Source organism: Coregonus lavaretus (assembly GCF_964263955.1).
Source record: "Coregonus lavaretus genome assembly, contig: HAP1_SCAFFOLD_5084, whole genome shotgun sequence".
Lineage (NCBI taxonomy): Eukaryota > Metazoa > Chordata > Actinopteri > Salmoniformes > Salmonidae > Coregonus > Coregonus lavaretus.
Window position 1 is genome coordinate 1 of NW_028165376.1, and position 12313 is coordinate 12313.

Sequence of the window (12313 nt, forward strand, 5' to 3'; positions counted from 1 at the left end):
TTCAGCTAGTGTGGTTGATATCTCTGGGGGGGGGGGTAGTTCAGCTAGTATGGTTGATATCTCTCAGGGGGGGGGGGGGGTTCAGCTAGTGTGGTTGATATCTCTGGGGGGGTAGTTCAGCTAGTGTGGTTGATATCTCTGGGGGGGGTGGGTAGTTCAGCTAGTGTGGTTGATATCTCTGGGGGGGTAGTTCAGCTGGTGTGGTTGATATCTCTGGGGGGGTAGTTCAGCTAGTGTGGTTGATATCTCTGGGGGGGTAGTTCAGCTAGTGTGGTTGATATCTCTAGGGGGGGTATTTCAGCTAGCGTGGTTGATATCTCTGGGGGGGAGTAGTTCAGCTAGTGTGGTTGATATCTCTGGGGGGGGGGGGGGGGTTATTTCAGCCAGTGTGGTTGATGTCTCTGGGGGGGGGGGGTTAGTTCAGCTAGTGTGGTTGATATCTCTGGGAGGGGGGTAGTTCAGCTAGTGTGGTTGATATCTCTGGGAGGGGGGTAGTTCAGCTAGTGTGGTTGATATCTCTGGGGGGGGGGGTAGTTCAGCTAGTGTGGTTGATATATCTGGGGGGGAGTAGTTCAGCTAGTGTGGTTGATATCTCTGGGGGGAGTTGTTCAGCTAGTGAGGTTGACATCTCTAGGGGGGGGGTAGTTCAGCTAGTGTGGTTGATATATCTGGGGGGGAGTAGTTCAGCTAGTGTGGTTGATATCTCTGGGGGGGTAGTTCAGCTGGTGTGGTTGATATCTCTGGGGGGAGTTGTTCAGCTAGTGAGGTTGATATCTCTGGGGGGGTGGGTAGTTCAGCTGTGTGGTTGATATCTCTAGGGGGGTGAGTTCAGCTAGTATGGTTGATATCTCTGGGGGGGTAGTTCAGCTAGTGTGGTTGATATCTCTGGGTGGGGGTTAGCTCAGCTAGTGTGGTTGATATCTCTGGGGGGGGGGTAGTTCAGCTAGTGTGGTTGATATCTCTGGGGGGGTAGTTCAGCTAGTGTGGTTGATATCTCTGGGTGGGAGGGGGGGGGTAGCTCAGCTAGTGTGGTTGATATCTCTGGGGGGGTAGTTCAGCTAGTGTGGTTGATATCTCTGGGTGGGAGGGGGGGGTAGCTCAGCTAGTGTGGTTGATATCTCTGGGGGGGGGGGGGGTAGTTCAGCTAGTGTGGTAGATATCTCTGGGTGGGGGGTAGTTCAGCTAGTGTGGTTGATATCTCTGGGGGGGTAGTTCAGCTAGTGTGGTTGATATCTCTGGGGGGGTAGCTCAGCTAGTGTGGTTGATATCTCTAATTTGATGGTGTTGTGTTCTTATAACCTGACATTAAACCATCCTTTAGTTATTGTTTTGGCATCAGGTAACTGATCCTATGAGGTAGGAGAGTACAGGTGCCAACCAGTACAGCAGAGTCTGTGTCCTCTTACTTGCAGGCCAAGTCAGTGCTTCTACAGTTTCAAAGATATATATAACAAACAGTATATGGGTGTTTCTCTGACTGTCTGACTGTCATCCAGGTGTACCTGGTATGTAGGCCTACCCTTGTATCAAATGAAACTCTTCGATTAAAAAGGGAGAAGTTTCTAAGAGATGATCATACACTGACCTCTGGAGGTTAAATGTTGGATTACACATAAATCAATCCAGAAGTCTAAACTCTCCTGGATTCAATTAAATTCCATGACTTGAGATATGATTCAAAAAGAGAACACATTTAAGATTCCCCCTAAATACATATTAATCCCTGATTTATGTTACATCTTTCTGTTTTCTTTTATTACAAACAAAATGGAACAATATAATGAAACTATTACCACAGCAGATATGATCAAATGGAAATTACAATCACGTTAGCTGGTACTGCAAGTTTAGGACCGGGAGTTGACAGCCATGCTCTGTGGCAGACAGTTACTGTCACATGATACTGCATGGAAGGGGGAGAGGGAGGGTTGTCAGGCAAAGGGGAGGGGGGGGGGGGGGCATCTTAGAGACTTAGAGAGGCGTCAACTCCATTTTAGGAGGAAACAGAAACAAAACATTACCTGTCCCCTTCCTTTCCTCCCTTCTACTTCCTCCCTGCTGCTTTTCTTAGTGCGGCTGACAGAAATAAAAGCAGTCAGTTTGGAACAGGATCCAACTCCAGTAACCCCCCATACCAACACACCTGCTGATACAGACAGATACTGAGAAGGAGAGATGGGTAGAGAGATAGAGAGAGAGAGAAAGGGTGGGGGGAAGGAGTCAAGAAAAATAAGTGCGTGAGAGAATGAGTGTTTTTGTGTGATGCTCTAACACTGTGGGGACAGGGGGCCACGGTGATATATTCACATAGAGACGCCGTACAAAAACCTCCTCCCATTCACTTCCATACAAAAGTTTCCTCCCATTCACTTCCGTACAAAAACCTAATCCCATTCACTTCCATACAAAAACCTCCTTTCATTCACTTCCATACAAAAACCTCCTCCCATTCACTTCCATACAAAAACCTTCTTATCATTCACTTCCATACAAAAACCTTGTCCCATTCACTTCCATACAAAAACCTTCTTATCATTCACTTCCATACAAAAACCTTGTCCCATTCACTTCCATACAAAAACCTTCTTATCATTCACTTCCATACAAAAACATTGTCCCATTCACTTCCATACAAAACCTCCTCCCATTCACTTCCGTACATAAATCTCTTCCCATTCACTTCCATACAGAACATCCTCCCATTCACTTCCATACAGAACATCCTCCCATTCACTTCCGTACATAAATCTCTTCCCATTCACTTCCATACAGAACATCCTCCCATTTACTTCCACATAAAAACCTCCTCTTATTGATTTCTGTACAAGAACCTCCTCCCATTCACTTCCGTTCAAAAACATCCCATTCACTTCCATACAAAACCTCCTCCCATTCACTTCCGTATAAAAATCTCATCACATTCATTTCCATACAAAAACTTCCCCCCATTCACTTCCACACAAAACCTCCTCCCATTCACTTCCACACAAAACCTCCTCCCATTCATTTCCATACAAAACCTCCTCCCATTCACTTCCATACAAAAACTTCCCCCCATTCACTTCCATGCAAAATCTCCTCCCATTCACTTTCAAATAAAAACCTCCTTCCATTCACTTCAATTAAAAAACCTCCTCCCATTCACTTCAATTCAGGAGAGGGCTGGGGCCCATTCACACACATTGAGGAGACTGTTAAGGAGCCCGGAAAGATGCTGCTGAAGAGCTCAATAATAGTGAACAGGATTTTCATATTCCCTAGAGGGTGAATGACAAAGATATCTGACGTATTATCTGTTCTCTGTATCTCTGAGTATCTCTGTTCATATTCCCCCGAGGGTGAATGACAAAGATATCTGAGGTATTTTTGGAATAGGAGAGTAGCGATGTGACACTGGAAATGTGGCCTACTTTGGAAATGGAACAAAGCTCACTGTTTTAGGTAAGTTCACTTCTTAAAGATTCATAATATATAAATATGTAACCCTGAAGATGTTTCGTTGCCAATAAGAGGATCATAAAATGTCCGTGGTCAAGCTGAACTAAAGGGTTGTTGTGAAAACACTGTGACTTCAACCCAACCTGCCTTCTTTGGCAATGGAACCAAACTCACTGTTTTAGGTAAATACTTTCTACTTCCTTATCATGTAATTGATGATTTTGAACATTATTTATTTACAAAAACATGGATGATTGACAAAAAAGCAAGTATTACTAAAGTATTTCTGATGCCAAATGCATAGAACAAGGCAGTAGTGGTTGGGATAATTACTGCTCAGTATGTCTTCGCTGTGACAACTATGATCCTGCGTTCTTCGGAGCGGGAACCAAACTGACTGTTCTGGGTAAGAGAATGTTGACCATGATAGAACTAATGGGTCTCTATTTGTGGTCTAGTAGTATAGTGATGTGAGGATTTAGTTCATTGTGGATTCAGTACATTAGATTAGTTGCACACTAGTGTTACTCCACTCAATGCTTTTTGATGTTAAGCCTGTGCACTGTGCCAACTATGAGGCATATTTTGGAGCAGGCACCAAATTAACAGTTCTCGGTAAGTAATCCATATACTATGTTTGACCTATGTGTAGTTTGAGTTAGACAACATACTTGTGAGAAGAGAGTTTCGATATCGTATTATATTATAGTATGTTTGTCTCACCCTATATGTGTTCTAAACTGGTAAGAACATGGTGTTGGTTGGTATTAGGAGAATAGAGTTATCAAAGGTCATGATTGGGATGGAAAGTTCTAGACAAAAGCATTTGCTAGAGACTATATCTATATTAGAGCAGTGTTCCACTGTGCTGGTGGTGCCGGCCAGGCTTACTTCGGTGGAGGAACCGGGTTAACGGTTCTAGGTAAGAAATGACACCAAAAAAAGTGCAGTAATCTATGTGGTTATGATGTATGTGGTTGTATGATTTTTAGAGAAATGTACTGTAACAGAATGACTGTGTAGTGTCTTTGAATGTCCTCCTTACGTGGTCACATAAAGGTTGAGTAAATCCACTGTGCTGGTGGTGTCGGCCAGGCTTACTTCGGTGGAGGAACCAGGTTAACGGTTCTAGGTGAGAAATTACACCAAAATAAAATCATGTTCACACCTGATTGGGATTAATAATACATGTGATTTGTGCACCTTTAAATCTCATGACTAGAATCTGTAGGTTACAGTGTTTAGTTGATCTTATGTGGCATGAAATGTGTCCTAATGACTGCTGTAGGTGGAAAGCGCTTATATTTCATTAGAAAAAGAGTCAAAATAATGTATTTGGTTATGATTTAGATGATACCTGTAGCTGAGTTACTGTGAAGAGTATTTGAATGTCCTTGTAACAGAGTAACAAAGGTTGAGAAAGTCCAGAGTCCCAGTCAGAGCTGGATACTTTATGATACAGCCTCGTCGCTCTGTGTTCATACTCGGAAGCATACTTTGGAGCCGGCACCAAACTCACCGTTTTGGGTAAGAAAATCTACTACCGAATGTTAGTACAAATGTACATAAGGGAATAGCATGGACAAAACGTAAAATATTCTGCAACATAAAACCATATAATTTTACTATACATCTTAATCTGTTATTTTTTTTAACTAAGAGAGTATATTTTAATGTAACTGGATGGCAGTAAAAGCATCAGTTATGTTCCCCTAACATGGTATTGAGGTATAAAGTGGTCTGGCTCCATGCCCAGACCCAGTCTACAGCTCCCATGGTTCTAGTTATCAGCTCTGTTAGGAGCGGTGAGATTCAACACACAGGCTTACTATGGCAATAGAACAAGACGGAACAGTCTAAGGTACAACAAGATAACTAGTGTAAGACATGCGAAAATGATCGGAGGAAGTTCAGGAGTAAAAACAAACAAAATATAATTATTGACTGTGTCCATGAAATGTATATAGTATGTATAAGCATGAAGTAGAGGCCTAAGCATTGTTGTTCACTAGTTTACTCCAATTAGGGAGGGGATGGTGGGGTTGGAAAGTAATAAAGGGAAATATATATATTTTTTAAGGATATGTATGTATATATATATATATATGCGAGAGAAAAAAAACATATGGGGGATTGAAAGTGATGCAGACAATTACATTGATGGAAGTTACAATCCATCTACAATATTAAAGCTGATCTACCTCCTAAAGAAGAAAAAATACCAAAAAACAACAGTCTAAGGAAAGGCAAAAAACAACAGTCTAAGGAAAGGCAAAAAACAACAGTCTAAGGAAAGGCAAAAAACAACAGTCTAAGGAAAGGCAAAAAACAACAGTCTAAGGTAAGGCAAAAAACAACCGTCTAAGGTAAGGCAAAAAAAAACAACGATGATGATTTGATCTGATGCTGTAGGTGTCATTTATCTCGTGATGTAGAAATGTTTCATAGAATAGCACCAAAACCATTGTAACAGCAGCACATTAGGGTGTATTTAGCCAGACTCTGCCAGAGTGGTGACAGGAGGGATCTTTCTGTAGCCGTGAATCAGCGTCAACTACAACCGGGCATTCCTCAGCAGCGGCACCAAACTCACACTTCTGGCTGAGAAACCTGACGATTAAATGTGCATAGACGCTTATAGATGTACGACCCATATAGAGATGTCTCTGTTCATGACAGAGACTTTGGCTTATTTCTAAACACGTGTGAACCAGATCTATTTTTTTTTTATAGATACGTGTAAAAGAATGTTGAAAATCCTCCTCCCGAGACGTTGGTTTGCATGAATCTATATGGTGTTACATCAGTTTGAAGAAACCATTTAATAGTTCAGACCAAGGAAAGTAGTAGAACTGTGGCAGAACTGGGTCATGATCCAGAGCCTGTCGTGTGTAGTATGCTGTCTCTCTGTGGAACACGGATAAGGCAGAGTTTGGTCCAGGAACCAGACTCACTGTTCTAGGTAAGAGATTCGCCTCTTTAAAGTATTTATACACAATATTGAAATAATTTGTAATAATGGATTGAATTCTAGTTGATCGCTTTGGTACATTAGTTGAGCGTGCAAATATTCAGGAGGGGGAAAATACATAGGTTTGTTTCAGTCCCGTGAATAGAGCTAACGGAGGAAGTGAGTTCAGCTCTGTCGACATAAACATGCTTTGAAATACAGTATTACCCCCTTTGCTAAAGACAAACTACAGCAAATACAGTATTACCCCCTTTGAAATACAGTACTTGCTAGCTAGCATCAGCCTGGTTTTCTGTCTGTGAGTATGTGGTGTGCTCTGGTGGGTATGCTGCCTACTTTGGAGAGGGAACGAAGCTAACAGTTCTGGGTAAGGATACCGTAAGAGTGCTGTAAAAATACTGTGATAATCACATGTTACAGCTTTCATGTTCTACGGTCTTGACAATGCCTTTGGCAGCTGGTCACAAAGTGGTTCACTCTGAGCTGCTGAATGAAATGCTGTGTTGTTATGTGCTTGTCTGGACACAGAATTTGGTGGTTCATGTTGCCTTGACGTTACTGTCAAGAATGAGAAAGACGGGACCAGTTTATAGAAGGAGAAAGACAGGACCAGTTTATAGAAGGAGAAAGACAGGACCAGTTTATGGTAGGAGAAAGACAGGACCAGTTTATAGAAGGAGAAAGACAGGACCAGTTTATAGAAGGAGAAAGACAGGACCAGTTTATAGAAGGAGAAAGACAGGACCAGTTTATAGAAGGAGAAAGACAGGACCAGTTTATAGAAGGAGAAAGACAGGACCAGTTTATAGAAGGAGAAAGACAGGACCAGTTTATAGAAGGAGAAAGACAGGACCAGTTTATAGAAGGAGAAAGACAGGACCATTTTATAGAAGGAGAAAGACAGGACCATTTTATAGGTGGCATTTATGTATGGTTCAGGTGTGATGTCAACAACCAACAGAGCCATTGATTGATTGTTAAAGGTTAAACCTTCTTTTATTTCCTCCCTGCAGACCCAAACATCAATGTCAAAGAACCCACAGTGAAAGTCCTTCCACCCTCCACGAAGGAGTGTGAGGCTAGAAACAAGAAGAAGAAGAAGACTCTGGTGTGTGTGGCCACCGAATTCTACCCCGACCATGTCACTGTGTTCTGGCAGTTTAATGGAGGCGCCATCACTGATGGAGTAGGGACCGACAACAAGGCCTTGAGGGATAAAGATGGGATATTCTACAGTATCACCAGCAGACTGAGAGTCCCAGCCAAGGACTGGAACAAGCCCTCCAACAAATTCACCTGCATCGTCGAGTTCTTCAATCGGACCGTTAGCAGAAATGAGACAGATCACATTAACGGAGAAGAAGGTATTGCCAAATTATGAACTAAAACTCTGTCTTTGTTTATGAGAAGAAACAGGTTTCGTTGAACTACAATAGTATGATTCTCTTTTTTTTGGCATTTTCTAGTGAAGTGTTTAGTCAAGTAGTACGCTTCTCTATAGCATTGGACTATGTAGAACTATGATGTACACTAGCCTGTGTAGAACTATGATGTACACTAGCCTGTGTAGAACTATGATGTACCCTAGCCTGTGTAGAACTATGATGTACCCTAGCCTGTGTAGCTCTATGATGTACACTAGCCTGTGTAGAACTATGATGTACACTAGCCTGTGTAGAACTATGATGTACACTAGCCTGTGTAATCTAAAACACTCCTTTGTTTCTTTCAGGTCCAGGTGGTGATGGTGGGATGACTGCAGGTACATTTTCCCATTCTAGACTGAGCTACTTATTGTTCGTGACAAATACATGGTACACATATAACCTATAGTTAATACTGTTTACAATACTATCACATTTATTCATGCGTAATCCGCGGAACGATATTACCTGACGCCCTCTTAATCAAGGTCATTTAAATGTATTATTTTCCTTGCAGAGTACTACGTGAACAGCACCCTGATTGCCAAGCTGGCCTACAGCGTCTTCATCGCTAAGAGTACCTTCTATGGACTGGTCGTCATGGTTCTGATCTGGAAGCTTCAGGTGAGTTCACTGCAGCTATGATGAGGGACATCCACTCACCCCTCTCTCTCTTCCTCAATCTATGCCTTGTGCTTAGATGAGTCCCAAATATGTTTGTGCTGTCTTGCCAACTCTTATGGTCGGCGTGACAATGATACACTGTAGGAGTTGGCAGGACAGCACAAACAGATCCGGAACCAGGCTAGCTTTGTGCTAACAACGTTTCTAAAATGGCCGCATACGGTCTTTAACCTGTATCTCTGTGTTTAAAATACAGACACCATACTGTCTTTAACCTGTATCTCTGTGTCTCATTCAGCTCTCCTCAGATAAACAGATGTAATTGATCACTGACCGAGACCCAGCCACCCGTGGAAGCTGAGCTCAGTGGACTGGAGGTCGTCATGCGTGCGCATAAGGCTCTGGTGAAAAGTAGTGCACTATATAGGGAATAGGGAGCCATTTGGGACAAAGCACATACCCATGTCTTTCATGTGATTACACAATGTACGGTGTGCTGTCTATTATCTGTCAGTTACTATACATGTGAGGATGTTTTTTATAATCTCCAATAAACATAGTCTTGCAATTAATGTTTGCACAGTGTACAAAACATTAAGAATGCCTTCCTAATATTGAGTTGCAACCCCCCCCCCCCCCCCCTTTTGCCCTCAGAACAGCCTCAATTCGTCGGGGCATGGACTCTACAAGGTGTCGAAAGCGTTCCACAGGGATGCTGGCCCATGTTGACTCCAATGCTTCCCACAGTTGTGCCAAGTTGGCTGGATGCTCTTTGGGTGGTGGACAATTCTTGATACACACGGGAAACTGTTGAGCGTGAAAAACCCAGCAGCGTTGCAGTTCTTGACACAAACCTGTGCACCTACTACCATACCCCGTTCAAAGGCACTTCAATATTTTGTCTTGCCCATTCACCCTCTGAATGGCACACACACAATCCATGTCTCAAGGCTTAAGAATCCTTCTTTAACCCCGTCTCCTCCCCTTCATATACACTGATTGAAGTGGATTTAACAAGTGACACCAGTAAGGGATCATAGCTTTCACCTGGATTCACCTGGTCAGTCACTGTCATGGGAAGAGCAGGGTTTCATAATGTTTTGTACACTCAGTGTATATGAGTTAAGTGTGACAAAAAAATACAATTATCCATTAACTTACGAAAACAACGTTTATGTTCATTCTTGCATTATGTTTGTTGCAGGAATTACAGCAGTGTACAGTATAAATACATGTTGCTTTCCAATGTCAATGTTTTCACTTCTGAATAACACCTTCAATAATGTGCATATATCATAAGTCTGCTCAAGGGTCATTTTATCAGCCTGCGTTATCAGTAAACACTTTCCTTTAGCACTTTGTGACAACTGCTATAGTAAAAAAGAGCTTTCTAAAATACATTTGGAGGATTTCGATCATCGATTGTTACTATATACTCACTTGTTACTCAATAATAAAGGTGGAAATGTGAATGTTTTGTCTGAAACTTATTTTCACTTAAGAGAAGTTAGTAATGTTGAAACCTTGAGTGACTCATTATGACTGACTTGAAGGTGAAGACTCAAACATTTCCCTCAAAGAGCTCATTTCAGAAATCAATACAAAGTCATTATCAAGCTCTTTCTACATATAATAGCACGCAATCCTTTTTTACAATCCCACCAGCATGTGGGAGATTACCGAACATGATACACTGTTTGTGAGATTACCCCAGATACCGGATATAACTTCACTTGAAATAAACACAAGACATGGTAGATAGATTGTAAGGAAGCATTTCACTGTAAGGTCTACACCTGTTGTATTCGGAGCATGTGGCAAATATAATTTGATTTGATTTGATTTTAGATGTTTGTGCTCTTCGGAGCAGAAACTCTCTAGAGTCTCGATTTCAAATGTAGCTTGTCTTCTTTCCATCAAGGGAGTATATTGTGGTGTTTTCATTCTGATGTGTGTATCACGCCTGTTTCTGAGAAACACCACAGCATCCTGCTTCCTGCCCACACAGAGAGGAAGTTTCCATGACACTCTGCAGCGCTGCAGTGCATCATGGTCTCAGGCCTACCTACGCTCAGTTGGACTAGTTATACAGTGCCTTCAGAAAGTATTCATTATTATTCCACATTGTGTTGTTACAGCCTGAATTCAAAATAGATTAAATATATATATATTTTTTACACACAGTACCCCATAACGACAAAATGAAAACATGTTTTTAGACATTTGTGCAAATGTATTGTAAATTAAATACAGAATTATCTAATTTACATGAGTATTCACACCCTTGAGTCAATACATGTTAGAATCACCTTTGGCGGCGAGTCTTTCTGGGTGAGTCTCTAAGAGCTTTCCTCACCTGAATTGTGCAACATTTGCCCATTATTCTTTTTTAAATTATTCAAGCTCTGTCAAAGTTGGTTGTGAATCACTCTTGCCATAGATTTTCATGCCAATTTAAGTCAAAACTGTAACTAGGCCACTTAGGAACATTCAATGTCTTCTTGGTAAGCAACTCCAGTGTAGATTTGGCCTTGTGTTTTAGGTTATTGTCCTGCTGAAAGGTGAATTTGTCTCAAAGTGTCTGAACCAGGTTTTCCTCCAGGATTTTCCTCCAATATGGAGAGTGGTACTCAGTGATGTGTCGTGTTGGATTTGCCCAAAACATAACACTTTGTATTCAGGACATAAAGTTAATTTCTTTGCCACATTTTTTGCAGTTTTACTTTAGTGGCTTGTTGCAAACAGGTTGCATGTTTTTGAATATTTTTATTCTGTACAGTCTTCCTTCTTTTCACTCTGTCAATTAGGTTAGTATTGTGGAGTAACTACAATGTTGTTGATCCATCCTCAGTTTTCTCCTATCACAGACATTAAACTCTGTAACTGTTTTAAAGTCACCATTGACCTCATGGTGAATTCCCTGAGCAGTTTCCTTCCTCTCCAGCAACTGAGTTAGGAAGGACGCCTGTATCTTTGTAGTGACTGGGTGTATTGATACGCCATCCAAAGTGTAATGAATAAGTTCACCATGCTCAAAGGGATATTCAATGCCTGCTTTTTTTTAAATGTTACACATCTACCAATGAGTGCCCTTCTTTGGGATGCATTGGAAAACCTCCCTGGTCTTTGTGGTTGAATCTGTGGAAATTCAGTGCTCGACTGAGGGACCTTATAGATAATTATATGTGTGGGGTAGAGAGATGAGTTAGTCATTCAAAAATCATGTTAAACAATATTATTGCACACAGTGTTAAGTACATTTTACATATTTACAGTGGGGGAAAAAAGTATTTAGTCAGCCACCAATTGTGCAAGTTCTCCCACTTAAAAACATGAAAGAGGCCTGTAATTTTCATCATAGGTACACGTCAACTATGACAGACAAATTGAGAATTTTTTTCTCCAGAAAATCACATTGTAGGATTTTTAATGAATTTATTTGCAAATTATGGTGGAAAATAAGTATTTGGTCACCTACAAACAAGCAAGATTTCTGGCTCTCACAGACCTGTAACTTCTTCTTTAAGAGGCTCCTCTGTCCTCCACTCGTTACCTGTATTAATGGCACCTGTTTGAACTTGTTATCAGTATAAAAGACACCTGTCCACAACCTCAAACAGTCACACTCCAAACTCCACTATGGCCAAGACCAAAGAGCTGTCAAAGGACACCAGAAACAAAATTGTAGACCTGCACCAGGCTGGGAAGACTGAATCTGCAATAGGTAAGCAGCTTGGTTTGAAGAAATCAACTGTGGGAGCAATTATTAGGAAATGGAAGACATACAAGACCACTGATAATCTCCCTCGATCTGGGGCTCCACGCAAGATCTCACCCCGTGGGATCAAAATGATCA

The 12313-nt window shown here is 41.6% G+C and overlaps 1 gene segment (V, D, J or C); it reads left to right on the forward strand.

Moving 5' to 3' along the window:
* Positions 1–3742: 3742 nt before the first annotated feature.
* LOC311115925 (T-cell receptor beta chain C region-like) lies at positions 3743–9927 on the forward strand (the record flags this gene model as incomplete). The annotated part of the segment is given in 5 exons: positions 3743–3844; positions 7423–7773; positions 8142–8171; positions 8351–8457; positions 8756–9927.
* Positions 9928–12313: the final 2386 nt, after the last annotated feature.